Source organism: Carcharhinus amblyrhynchos, unplaced genomic scaffold (assembly GCF_965287045.1).
Source record: "Carcharhinus amblyrhynchos unplaced genomic scaffold, sCarAmb.v2.hapA scaffold_60, whole genome shotgun sequence".
NCBI classification, from domain to species: Eukaryota; Metazoa; Chordata; class Chondrichthyes; order Carcharhiniformes; family Carcharhinidae; genus Carcharhinus; species Carcharhinus amblyrhynchos.
Genome location: NW_027649800.1, coordinates 239,942 through 250,737, shown reverse-complemented (window position 1 = coordinate 250,737; position 10,796 = coordinate 239,942).

The following is a 10,796-nucleotide window of genomic DNA, read 5'->3' as shown; positions in this document are numbered from 1 at the left end:
AGTTAGGGTATGGGTTCGTGTTGGGGTTAGATTTAAGGTTAGGTGTTTGGGTTAGAATTAGGGTCAGGGTTAGCATTAGAGTTAGGGTTAGGCTTAGAGGTCAGGTTAGAGTTACGTGTAGGGTTAGAATTAGAGTTAGTGTTAGCGTTAGTCTTAGTGTTAGGTTTAGGGTTTGGGTTTGAGTTTGGGTTAGGGTTTATATTCGGGTTAGAACATAAGAACATTAGGTTTAGGGCTCGGGTTAGCGTTAGGGTTAGGATTACAGTTAGGTTTAGAGTTAGGTTAGGGTTAGGATTAGCGTTAGAGTTAGCATTAGTGTTCGGAATAGGGTTAGGGTTCGGGATAGCGATAGGATAAGGGTTAGGGATAGGGTTATGGTTCGGGTTAGGATAGCGTTAGCATTAGAGTTAGGGTTAGGGTTAGGGTTAGTTTTAGGATTGGCGTTAGAGTTAGGGTTAGGGTTAGGATTAGACTTAGGGTGAGGGTTAATCTTAGTGATCGGGTTAGGTTTTGGGTTCGAGTTTTGTTTAGGGTTTAGATTAGGGTTTGAGTTAGGGTTATGTTTCGGGCTAGGGTTAGCATTAGGGTTCGGGCGAGAGTTAGGCTTAAGGTTACAGTTAGGTTTAGGATTCGGGTTCGAGTTAGGGTGAGGGTTAGGTTTAGGGTTAGGGTTAGAGTTACGGTTAGTGCTTGAGTTCGGGTTAGGTTTAGGGTTTGCGTTAGAGTTAGGGTTAGGTACAGGATTAGAGTTAGGGTTAGGGTTAGTCTTCGCTTTAGGATTTGGTTTTGGGTTTGAGTTTGGGTTAGGGTTTAGATTAACGTTGGAGTTATGGTTCGGTTTAGGGCTGGGTTAGCGTTAGGGTTAGGGTTAGAGTTAGGGTTAGGGTTAGAGTTAGGGTTAGGGTTAGAGTTAGGGTTAGGGTTAGAGTTAGGGTTAGGGTTCGAGTTAGTTTTAGGGTTCAGGTTAGAGTTAGGGTTAGGGTTAGAGTTAGGGTTAGTATTAGGATTATGGTTTGGGTAAGGATCAAGGGTTAGGGTTTGGGTTCGGGATAGGATTCGGATTAGAGTTCGGGATAGGGTTAAGGTTAGAGTTAGGGTGATGGTTAGGATTACAGTTAGGTTAGGGTTAGGTTAGGGTTAGGCTTCGCGTTAGAGTTAGCATTAGGTTTAGGTTTCGGGTTAGTTTTAGGGTTATATTTAATGTTATGGTTAGAGTTAGGGTACGGGTTAGGATTACAGTTAGGGTTACAGTTAGGTTAGGGGTAGGGTTAGCGTTAGATTTAGCATTAGATTGAGGGTTAAGGTTAGGTTTAGGGTTAAGGTTAGAGTTCGGGTTAGAGTTAGCGTTAGGGTTAGGATTAGAGTTAGGGTTACAGTTAGCTTAGGGTTAAGCTTAGCATTAGATTTAGCATTAGATTTAGGGTTAGGGTTAGGTTTAAGGTTAAGGTTAGAGTTAGGGTTAGAGTCAGCATTAGGGTTAGGATTAGAGTTAGGGTTATGGTCAGGGTTAGGGTAAGGTTTAGGGTTAGGTTAGTGTTAGCATTAGAGTTAGAGTTAGGTTTAGGGTCAGGTTTAGAGTTATGGATAGGGTTAGGGTTGGTCTTCATGTTCGGATTTGGGTTTGGGTTCGAGTTTGGGTTATGGTTTCAATTAGGGTTAGAGTTAGGGTTAGGTTTAGGGCTAGGGTTAGCGTTTGGGTTATGGTTAGATTCAGGGTTAGGGTTAGGGTTAGCATTAGGATTATGGTTTGGTTTAGGGTGACGGGTTCGGGTTAGGGTTAGCATTAGAGTTGGGGTTAGATTTCGTCTTCGTGTTCGGATTAGGGTTTGGGTTCTGTTTGGGTTCGGGTTTAGATTAGGGTTAGAGTTAGGGTTAGGTTTAGGGCTAGGGTTAGCTTTAGGGTTGGGTTAGTGTTCGGGTCAGGGTTAGGGTTAGAGTTATGTTTCGGGTTAGGGTTAAGATTAGAGTTCGGGTTAGAGTGAGGGCTTGGGTTTGGGTTAGAGTTAGGGTTAGGTTTGGCTTTGCATTAGAGTTCGGGTTTTTTTAGGGTTAGGGTTAGAGTTACGGATACGGTTCAGGTTAAAGTTAGGTTTAGGGTTAGCGTTAGATTTAGGGTTAGGGTTAGGATTAGAATTAGGGTGAGGGTTGTAGTTTGGGTTCGGTTTTAGATTAGCGTTAGAGTTAGGCTTAGGTTTAGGGCTCGGGTTATTGTTAGGGTTCGGGTTAGAATTAGGGTTAGGGTTAGGGTTAGGGTTAGGGTTACAGTGAGGGATAAGATTAGGATTAGAGTTTGGGATAGGGTTAGGGTTAGAGTTAGGGTTAGGGTTAGGATTACATTTTGGGTTAGAGTTACTTTAGAGTTAGGCTTTGCGTTAGAGTTAGCGTTATGGTTCGCCATAGGTTTTGGGATAGGTTTTGGGATCGGGATAGGGTTAGGTTTTGGGTTAGTGACAGGGTTAGGGCTAGAGTTCAGGTTAAGCTGAGGATTAGCGTTAGAGTTAGAGTTCGGTATGGGATTAGAGTTAGGGTTAGGGTTAGTCTTAGTGTTAGGATTAGGGTTTGGATTCGAGTTTGGATTCGGGTTTAGATTAGGGTTCGAGTTAGGATTAGGGTTTGAGTTCGGGATAGGATTAGGATTAGTGTTAGAGATAGGTAGCGTTAGGGTTAGGATTACAGTTAGGGTTAGAGTTAGGTTAGGTTTAGGGCTACTGTTAGATTTAGCGTTAGGTTTAAGGATAGGGATAGGGTTCGCGTTAGGGATAGGGTTCGGGTTAGGGATAGGGTTCGGGTTAGCATTTGAGTTAGGGTTAGGTTTATGGTTAGTGCTTAGGGTTAGGGTTAGAGTTAGGGTTAGGGTTAGGGTTAGGATTAGAGTTAGGGTTAGGGTTAGGGTTAGACTTAGGGTTAGGGTTAGGGAGCGAGTTAGGATTAGATTTAGGGACAGGCTTAGGGTTAGAGTTAGGGTTAGGGTTAGGATTACAGTTAGGGTTCGAATTAGGTTAGGGTTATGTTTAGCGTTAGAGTTAGCATTCGGGTTCAGGATAGCGATAGGGATAGGTTTCGGGTTCGGGATAGGGTTAGGGTTAGGTTAGGGTTAGCATTAGAGTTAACTTTTGGTTTAGGTTTAGTGTTAGAATTATGGGTAAGGTTATGGTTAGAGTTCGGGTTAGGTTTACAATTAGAGTTAGTGTTCGGGTTTGGATTGGGGTTCGGGTTCGCGTTAGTCTTTGTGTTAGGATTAGCATTTGAGTTCGAGTTAGGGTTAGGGTTTAGATTAGGGTTCGAGTTAGGGTTAGGTTTAGGGCTCGGGTTAGCATTAGATTTAGTGTTCGGGCTCAGGTTAGGGCTAGTGCATGGGTTAGGGTTAGGGTTGGAGTTAGGGTTCAGATTAAGGTTAAGTTTAGAGTTTTTGGATCGTGTTACAGTTACGGTTAGGTTAAGAGTTAGGGTTATGTTAGGGTTCGGGTTAGGATTAGAGTTAAGGTGAGGGTTAGTGTTAGGGTCAGGTTTAGGGTTTAGGTGTTTGGATTATGGTTCGGTTTAGGGTTAGGATTAAAGTTAGGGTTAGGGTTAGGTTTAGGATTTGATATTTGGATTATTGTCAGGGTTAATGTTAGGCCTAGGGTTCGTGTTCGGGATGGTTGTTAGGGTTAGGTGTTTAGATTATGGTGAGGGTTAAGGTTCGGATTAGAGTTAGGGTTCAGGTTCGGTGTGAGGGTTGGAGCTAGTGTTGAGGTTAGGGTTAGCGTTAGGTGTTAAGGTTCGGGTTAGGGATTCGGATGAGGGTTAGGGTTAGTTTTACTGTTATGATTAGCGATTAGGGTTAGAGTTAGTGTTAGGGTCTTGTATTAGGGTTGAAGTTCAGTTTAGGGTTCATGATAGAGTTAGGGTTTCGCATTAGGGTGAGGGTTAGGGTTAGGGTTATTGTTGGGATTAGGGTTAGTGTTAGAGATATGGTTGGGGTTAGGGCTGGGGGTTAGAGTTAATGATAGGGTTAGGGTTCGGGTTATTGTTGGGATTAGGGTTAGTGTTAGAGATATGGTTGGGGTTAGGGCTGGGGGTTAGAGTTAATGATAGGGTTAGGGTTCGGGTTATTGTTGGGATTAGGGTTAGTGTTCGAGATATGGTTGGGGTTAGGGCTGGGGGTTAGAGTTATTGATAGGGTTAGGGTTAGGGTGAGGCATTCAGGTTAGAGTTTGGTGTTAGGGTTAGGGTTACGGTCTATGTTAGGGTTAGGTTTTGGTTTATGGTTAGTGTTAGCGTTAGGGTTAGGGTTCGGCTTGGCATTAGGGTTACAGTTTGGTGTTCGGGTTTGGTGTTTGGGTTAGGGTTACGGTCTGGGTTAGGGTTAGGTGTAGGTTTTTGGTTGTCTTCGCGTTAGTGTTAGGGTAAGGGTTTGGGTTAGGGTTAGGCATTAGGGTTAGGGTTACGGTCTGGGTTCTGGTTAGGGTGAGGGTTAGGTTTCGGTTTATGGTTAGCGTTAGGGTTAGGGTTCGGCATTAGGGTTTGGGTTTGGTGTTAGGGTTACGGTCTGGGTTACGGTTAGTGTTAGTGTGAGGGTTAGTGTTAGATTTATGGTTGGTGTTAGGGTTATGGTCTGGGTTATGGTTAGGGTTAGTGTGAGGGTTAGTGTTAGATTTATGGTTGGTGTTAGGGTTATGGTCTGGGTTATGGTTAGGGTTAGGTTTAGGTTTAGGTTTGTAGTTAGAGTTAGGGTTAGGGTTTGGGTTAGGGTTAGGCATTAGGGTTTGGGTTTTGTGCTCGGGTTCGGGTTACGGTCTGTGTTATGGTTAAGGTTAGGTTTAGGTTTCTGGTTATTGTTAGTGTTAGGGAGAGGGTTAGCTTTCGGGTTATGGTTAGGCTTCACGGTTAGGGTTTGGTGTTTGGGTTAGGGTTAGGTTTATGGTTAATGTTGGCGTGAGGGTTAGGGTTGGCATTCGAGTTAGGGTTTTGTGTTTGGGTTAGGCTTATGGTCTGGGTTAGGGTTCGGGTTAGCGTTAGGTTTATGATTAGTGTTAGCGTTAGAGCACGGGTTAGGATTAGGGTTAGGCATTAGGGTTAGGGTTTGGTGTTCGCGTTACGGTCTGGGTTAAGGTTAGGTTTAGGGTTATGATTAGTGTTAGCGTTTTGGTTAGGGTAAGGGTTTGGGTTAGGGTTACGCTTTAGGGTTTGGTGTTAGGGTTATGGTTATGGTCTGGGTTCTGGTTAGGGATAGGGTTAGGGTTAGGGTTTGGCATTAGGGTTAGGGTTTGGTGTTAGGGTTAGGGTTACGGCCTGTGTTAGGGTTACGTTCTGGGTTAGGGTTACGGTGTGGGTTAGGGTTAGGGTTAGGTTTCGGTTTATAGTTAGTGTTAGCGTTAGGGTTTGGGTTAGGCATTACGGTGAGGGTTGGGTGTTCGGGTTACAGTCTGGGTTATGCTTATGGTTAGATTAGGGTTTGGTTTATGTTTATAGTTAGTGTTATTGTTAGGGTTAGAGTTAGGATTATGGTTCGGCATTAGGGTTACGTTCTGGGTTCTGGTTCGGGTTGAGTTTAGGCATTAAGGTTAGTGTTAGGCTTAGCGTTCAGGTTAGGGTTAGGGTGACTGTTAGCTCTGTGACTCTCTATCTTGATGTCTCTGATTCTCTTTGTCTCTCAGTCTCTGTATCTCTGAGGATTTTTGTCTCTGAGTGTCTCTGTCTCTCTGTCTCCATGTGTGTGTGTCTCTGAGTCTCTTAGACTCTGAGTCTCTGTGTCTCTGTGTCCCTGTACCTCTGTGTCTCTGAGTCCCTGTATCTCTGTGTCTCTGTGTCCCAGAGTCTCTGAGTCTCTGTGTCTCTGTGTCCCTGTATCTCTGTGTCTCTGAGTCCCTGAGTCCCAGAGTCTCTGTGGCTCTGAATCTCTCTGTCTCTGTGTCTCTGTTTCACTGAGTTTCTGATTCTCTATGTCACTGAGTCAATGTGTCTCTCAGTCTCGGTTCCTCTGTGTCTCTGAGTGCCTGAGCGTCAGAGTCTCTGAGTCTCAGAGTCTGTGTCAGGGTGTCTCCGTGTCTCTGAGTCTCTGAATCGGTGACAGTCTGTGTCTCTGTGTATCGGAGTTTCTGTCTCTCAGTGTCTTTGAATCTCTGTGTCTCTCTGTCTCTTTTTCCCTGACTCTCTGCGTCCCTGAGTCTCTCTGGGTCTGAGTCTCCGAATCTCTGTGTCTCTGTGTCTGTGAGTCCCTCTGTCTCTGACTGCCTGTGTCTCTGTGACTCTGTCTCCCTGTGTCTCTGACACTCGGTGTCTCTGAGTTTCTGTCTTTCTGTATCTGGGGCTCAGGGTTCAGGGCCTGTCCTCAGGTCAAGGTTCAGGGTCAGGGTTCGGGACGTGTCCTCGGGGATAGGGTGCGGAGCCTGTTCTCAGGGTCAGGGTTCGGGTTCAGTCCTGGGGGTCAGAGTCAAGCCCTGTTTACAGAGTCTGGGTTCATGGCCTGCACTGAAGTTCAGCGTTCAGGGCCTCCCTCAGGGTCAGGGTTCATTGCCTCTCCTTGGGTCAGGTTCAACGTTTGAGGCCTATACTCGGGGTCAGGGTTCAGGGTTGGGGGACTGTACTTGGGGTCAGGGTTCAGGGTTGGGGGACTGTACTTGGGGTCAGGGTTCAGGGTTGGGGGACTGTACTTGGGGTCAGGGTTCAGGGTTGGGGGACTGTACTTGGGGTCAGGGTTCAGGGTTAGGGGACTGTACTTGGGATCAGGGTTCAGGGTTGGGGGACTGTACTTGGGGTCAGGGTTCGGGGTTCAGGGTTGGGGGACTGTACTTGGGGTCAGAGTTCAGGGTTCAGAGTTAGGGGACTGTACTTGGGGTCAGGGTTCACGGTTGGGGGACTGTACTTGGGGTCAGGGTTCAGGGTTGGGGGACTGTACTTGGGGTCAGTGTTCAGGGTTCAGGATTGGGGGACTGCACTTGGGGTCAGGGGTCAGGGTTCAGGGTTAGGGGACCGTACTTGGGGTCAGGGTTCGGGGTTCAGGGTTGGGGGACTGAACTTGAGGTCAGGGCTCGGGGTTCAGGGTTGGGGGACTGTACTTGGGGTCAGGCTTCAGGGTTCAGTGTTGGGGGACAGTACTTGGGGTCAGGGGGCAGAGTTCAGGGTTGGGGGACTGTACTTGGGGTCAGAGTTCAGGGTTCAGGGTTGGGGGACTGTACTTGGGGTCAGAGTTCAGGGTTGGGCGACTGTACTTGGAGTCAGGGTTCGGGGTTCAGGGTTGGGGGACTGTACTTGGGGTCAGGGGTCAGGGTTCCGGGGTGGGGGACTGTACTTGGGGTCGGAGTTCAGGGTTCAGGGTTGGGGGACTGTACATGGGGTCAGGGTTCAGGGTTGGGGGACTGTACTTGGGGTCAGAGTTCAGGGTTCATGTTTGTGGGACTGAACTTGGGGTGAGGGGTCAGGGTTCAGGGTTGGGGGACTGTGCTTGGGGTCAGTGTTCAGGATTGGAGGACTGTACTTGGGGTCAGAGTTCAGGGTTCAGGGTTGGGGGACTGTACTTGGGGTCAGGGTTCAGGGTTGGAGGACTGTACATGGGGTGAGGGTTCAGGGTTCAGGGTTGGGGGACTGTACTTGGGGTCAGGGTTCGGGGTTCAGGGTTGGCGGACTGTACTTGGGGTCAGGGGTCAGGGTTCAGGGTTCGGGGACTGTACTTGCGGTCAGGGGTCAGGGTTCAGGAATGGGGGACTGTACTTGGGGTCAGAGTTCAGGATTGGGGGACTGTACTTGGGGTCAGGGGTCAGGGTTCAGGGTTGGGGTACTGTACTTGGTGTCAGGGTTCAGGGTTGGGGGACTGTATCGGGGTCAGGGTTCAGGGTTGGGGGACTGTACTCGGGGTCAGGGTTCAGGGTTGGGGGACTGTACTTGGGGTCAGAGTTCAGGGTTCAGTGTTGGGGAACTGTACTTGGGGTCAGGGTTTGGGGTTCAGGGTTGGGGACTGTACTTGGGGTCAGGGGTCAGGGTTCAGGGTTGGGGGGCTGTACTTGGGGTCAGGGATCAGGGTTGGGTGTCTGTACTTGGGCTCAGAGTTCAGGGTTGGGGGACTGTACTTGGGGTCAGGGGTCAGGGTTCAGGATTGGGTGACTGTACTTGGGGTCAGAGTTCAGGATTCAGGGTTGGGGGACTGTACTTAGGGCCAGGGTTCGGGGTTCAGGGTTGGGGGATTTTACTTGGGGTCAGGGGTCAGGGTTCAGGGTTGGGGGACTGTACTTGGGATCAGCGTTCGGGGTTCAGGGTTGGGGGACTGTACTTGGTGTCAGGGTTCAGGGTTGGGGGACTGTACTTGGGATCAGGGTTCAGGGTTGGCGGACTGTACTTGGGGTCAGGGATCGGCGTTCAGTGTTGGGGGACTGTACTTGGGGTCAGGGGTCAGGGTTCAGAGTTGGAGGGCTGTACTTGGGGTCGGGTTTCGGGGTTCAGGGTTGGGGGACTGTACTTGGGGTCAGGGGCCAGGATTCAGGGTTGGGGGACTGTACTTGGAGTCAGGGTTCAGGGTTCAGGGATGGGGGACTGTACTTGGGGTCAGGGTTCAGGGTTCAGGGTTAGGGGACTGTACTTGGGGTCAGGGCTCGGGGTTCATGGTTGGGGGACTGTACTTGGGGTCAGAGTTCAGGGTTCAGGGTTGGGGCACAATTCTTGGGGTCAGAGTTCAGGGTTGGGCGACTGTATTTGGGGTCAGGGTTCAGGGTTGGGGGACTGTACTTGAGGTCAGGGTTCGGGGTTCAGGGTTGGGGGACTGTACTTGGGGTCAGTGTTCAGTGTTGGGGGACTGTACTTTGGGTCAGGGTTCAGGGTTGGGGGACTGTACTTGGGGTCTGAGTTCAGGGTTCATGGTTGTGGGACTGTACTTGGGGTCAGGTGTCAGGGTTCAGGATTGGGTGACTGTACTTGCGGTCAGAGTTCAGGATTCAGGGTTGGGGGACTGTACTTGGCTCAGGGTTCGGGGTTCAGGGTTGGGGGACTGCAGTTGGGGTCAGGGGTCAGGGTTCAGGGTTGGGGGACTGTACTTGGGATCAGAGTTCAGGGTTGGGTGACTGTACTTGGTGTCAGGGTTCAGGGTTGGGGGACTGTACTTGGGGTGAGAGTTCAGGGTTGGGGGACTGTACTTGGGGTCAGGGGTCAGTGTTGGGGGAATGTACTTGGGGTCAGGCGTCAGGGTTCAGGGTTGGGGGCTGTACTTGGTGTCAGAGTTCAGGGTTCAGGGTTGGGGGAGTGTACTAGGGGTCAGAGTTCAGGGTTCAGGGTTGGGGGACTGTACTTGGGGTCAGTGTTAAGGGTTGGGGGAATGCACTTGGGGTCAGGGGACAGGGTTCAGGGTTGGGGACTGTACTTGGGGTCAGGGTTCAGGGTTCAGGGTTGGGGGACTGTACTCGGGGTCAGGGGTCAGGGTTCAGGGTTGAGGGACTGTACTTGGGGTCAGAGTTCAGGGTTCAGGTTTGGGGGACTGTACTTGGGGTCTGAGTTCAGAGTTGGGGGACTGTACTTGGGGTGAGAGGTCAGGGTTCAGGGTTGGGGGACTGTACTTGGGGTCAGCGTTCAGGGTTGGCGGACTCTTCTTGGGGGTCGGAGGTCAAGGTTCAGTGTTGGGGGACTGTACTTGGAGTCAGCGTTCAGGGTCGGGGGACTGTTCTTGGGGGTCAGAGGTCAGGGTTCAGGGTTGGGGGACTGTACTTGGGGTCAGTTTCAGGCTTCAGGGCTGGGGGACTGTACTCGGGGTCAGGGTTCAGGGTTCAGGTGTTCGGCACAACTTGGGGTCAGGGGTCATTGTTCAGTGTTGAGGGACTGTACTTGGGGTCAGGGATCAGGGTTGGGGGACTGGACTTGGGGTCAGCGTTCAGGGTTGGTGGACTTTTCTTGGGGGTCAGAGGTCAAGGTTCAGTGTTGGGGGACTGTACTTGGAGTCAGCGTTCAGGGTCGGGGGACTGTTCTTGGGGGTCAGAGGTCAGGGTTCAGGGTTGGGGGACGGTATAGATGGTCAGGTGTGAATATAGATCGTCACGTGTGAATATAGATGATCAGGTGTGAATATAGATGGTCAGGTGTGAGTATAGATGGTCAGGTGTGAGCATAGATGGTCAGGTGTGAGCATAGATGGTCAGTTGTGAATATAGATTGTCAGGTGTGAGTATAGATGGTCAGGTGTGAGTATAGACGGTCAGGTGTGAATATGGATGGTCAGGTGTGAGTATAGATGGTCAGGTGTGAGTATAGATGGTCAGGTGTGAATATAGATGGTCATGTGTGAGTATAGATGGTCAGGTGTGAATATGGATGGTCAGGTGTGAGTATAGATGGTCAGGTGTGAATATAGATGGTCATGTGTGAGTATAGATGGTCGGGTGTGAGTATAGATGGTCAGGTGTGAGTATAGATGATCAGGTGTGAGTATAGTTGGTCAGGTGTGAGTATAGATGGTCCGGTGTGAGTATAGATGGTCAGGTGTGAATATAGAGGGTCAGGTGTGAATATAGATGGTCAGGTGTGAATATAGATGGTCAGGTGTGAATATAGAGGGTCAGGTGTGAATATAGATGGTCCGGTGTGAGTATAGATGGTCAGGTGTGAATATAGAGGGTCAGGTGTGAATATAGATGGTCAGGTGTGAATATAGATGGTCAGGTGTGAGTATAGACGGTCAGGTGTGAATATGGATGGTCAGGTGTGCGTATCGACGGTCAGGTATGTGTTTAAATGGTCAGGTGTGAGTATAGATGGTCAGGTGTGAGTATAGATGGTCAGGTGTGAATATAGATGGTCATGTGTGAGTATAGATGGTCGGGTGTGAGTATAGATGGTCA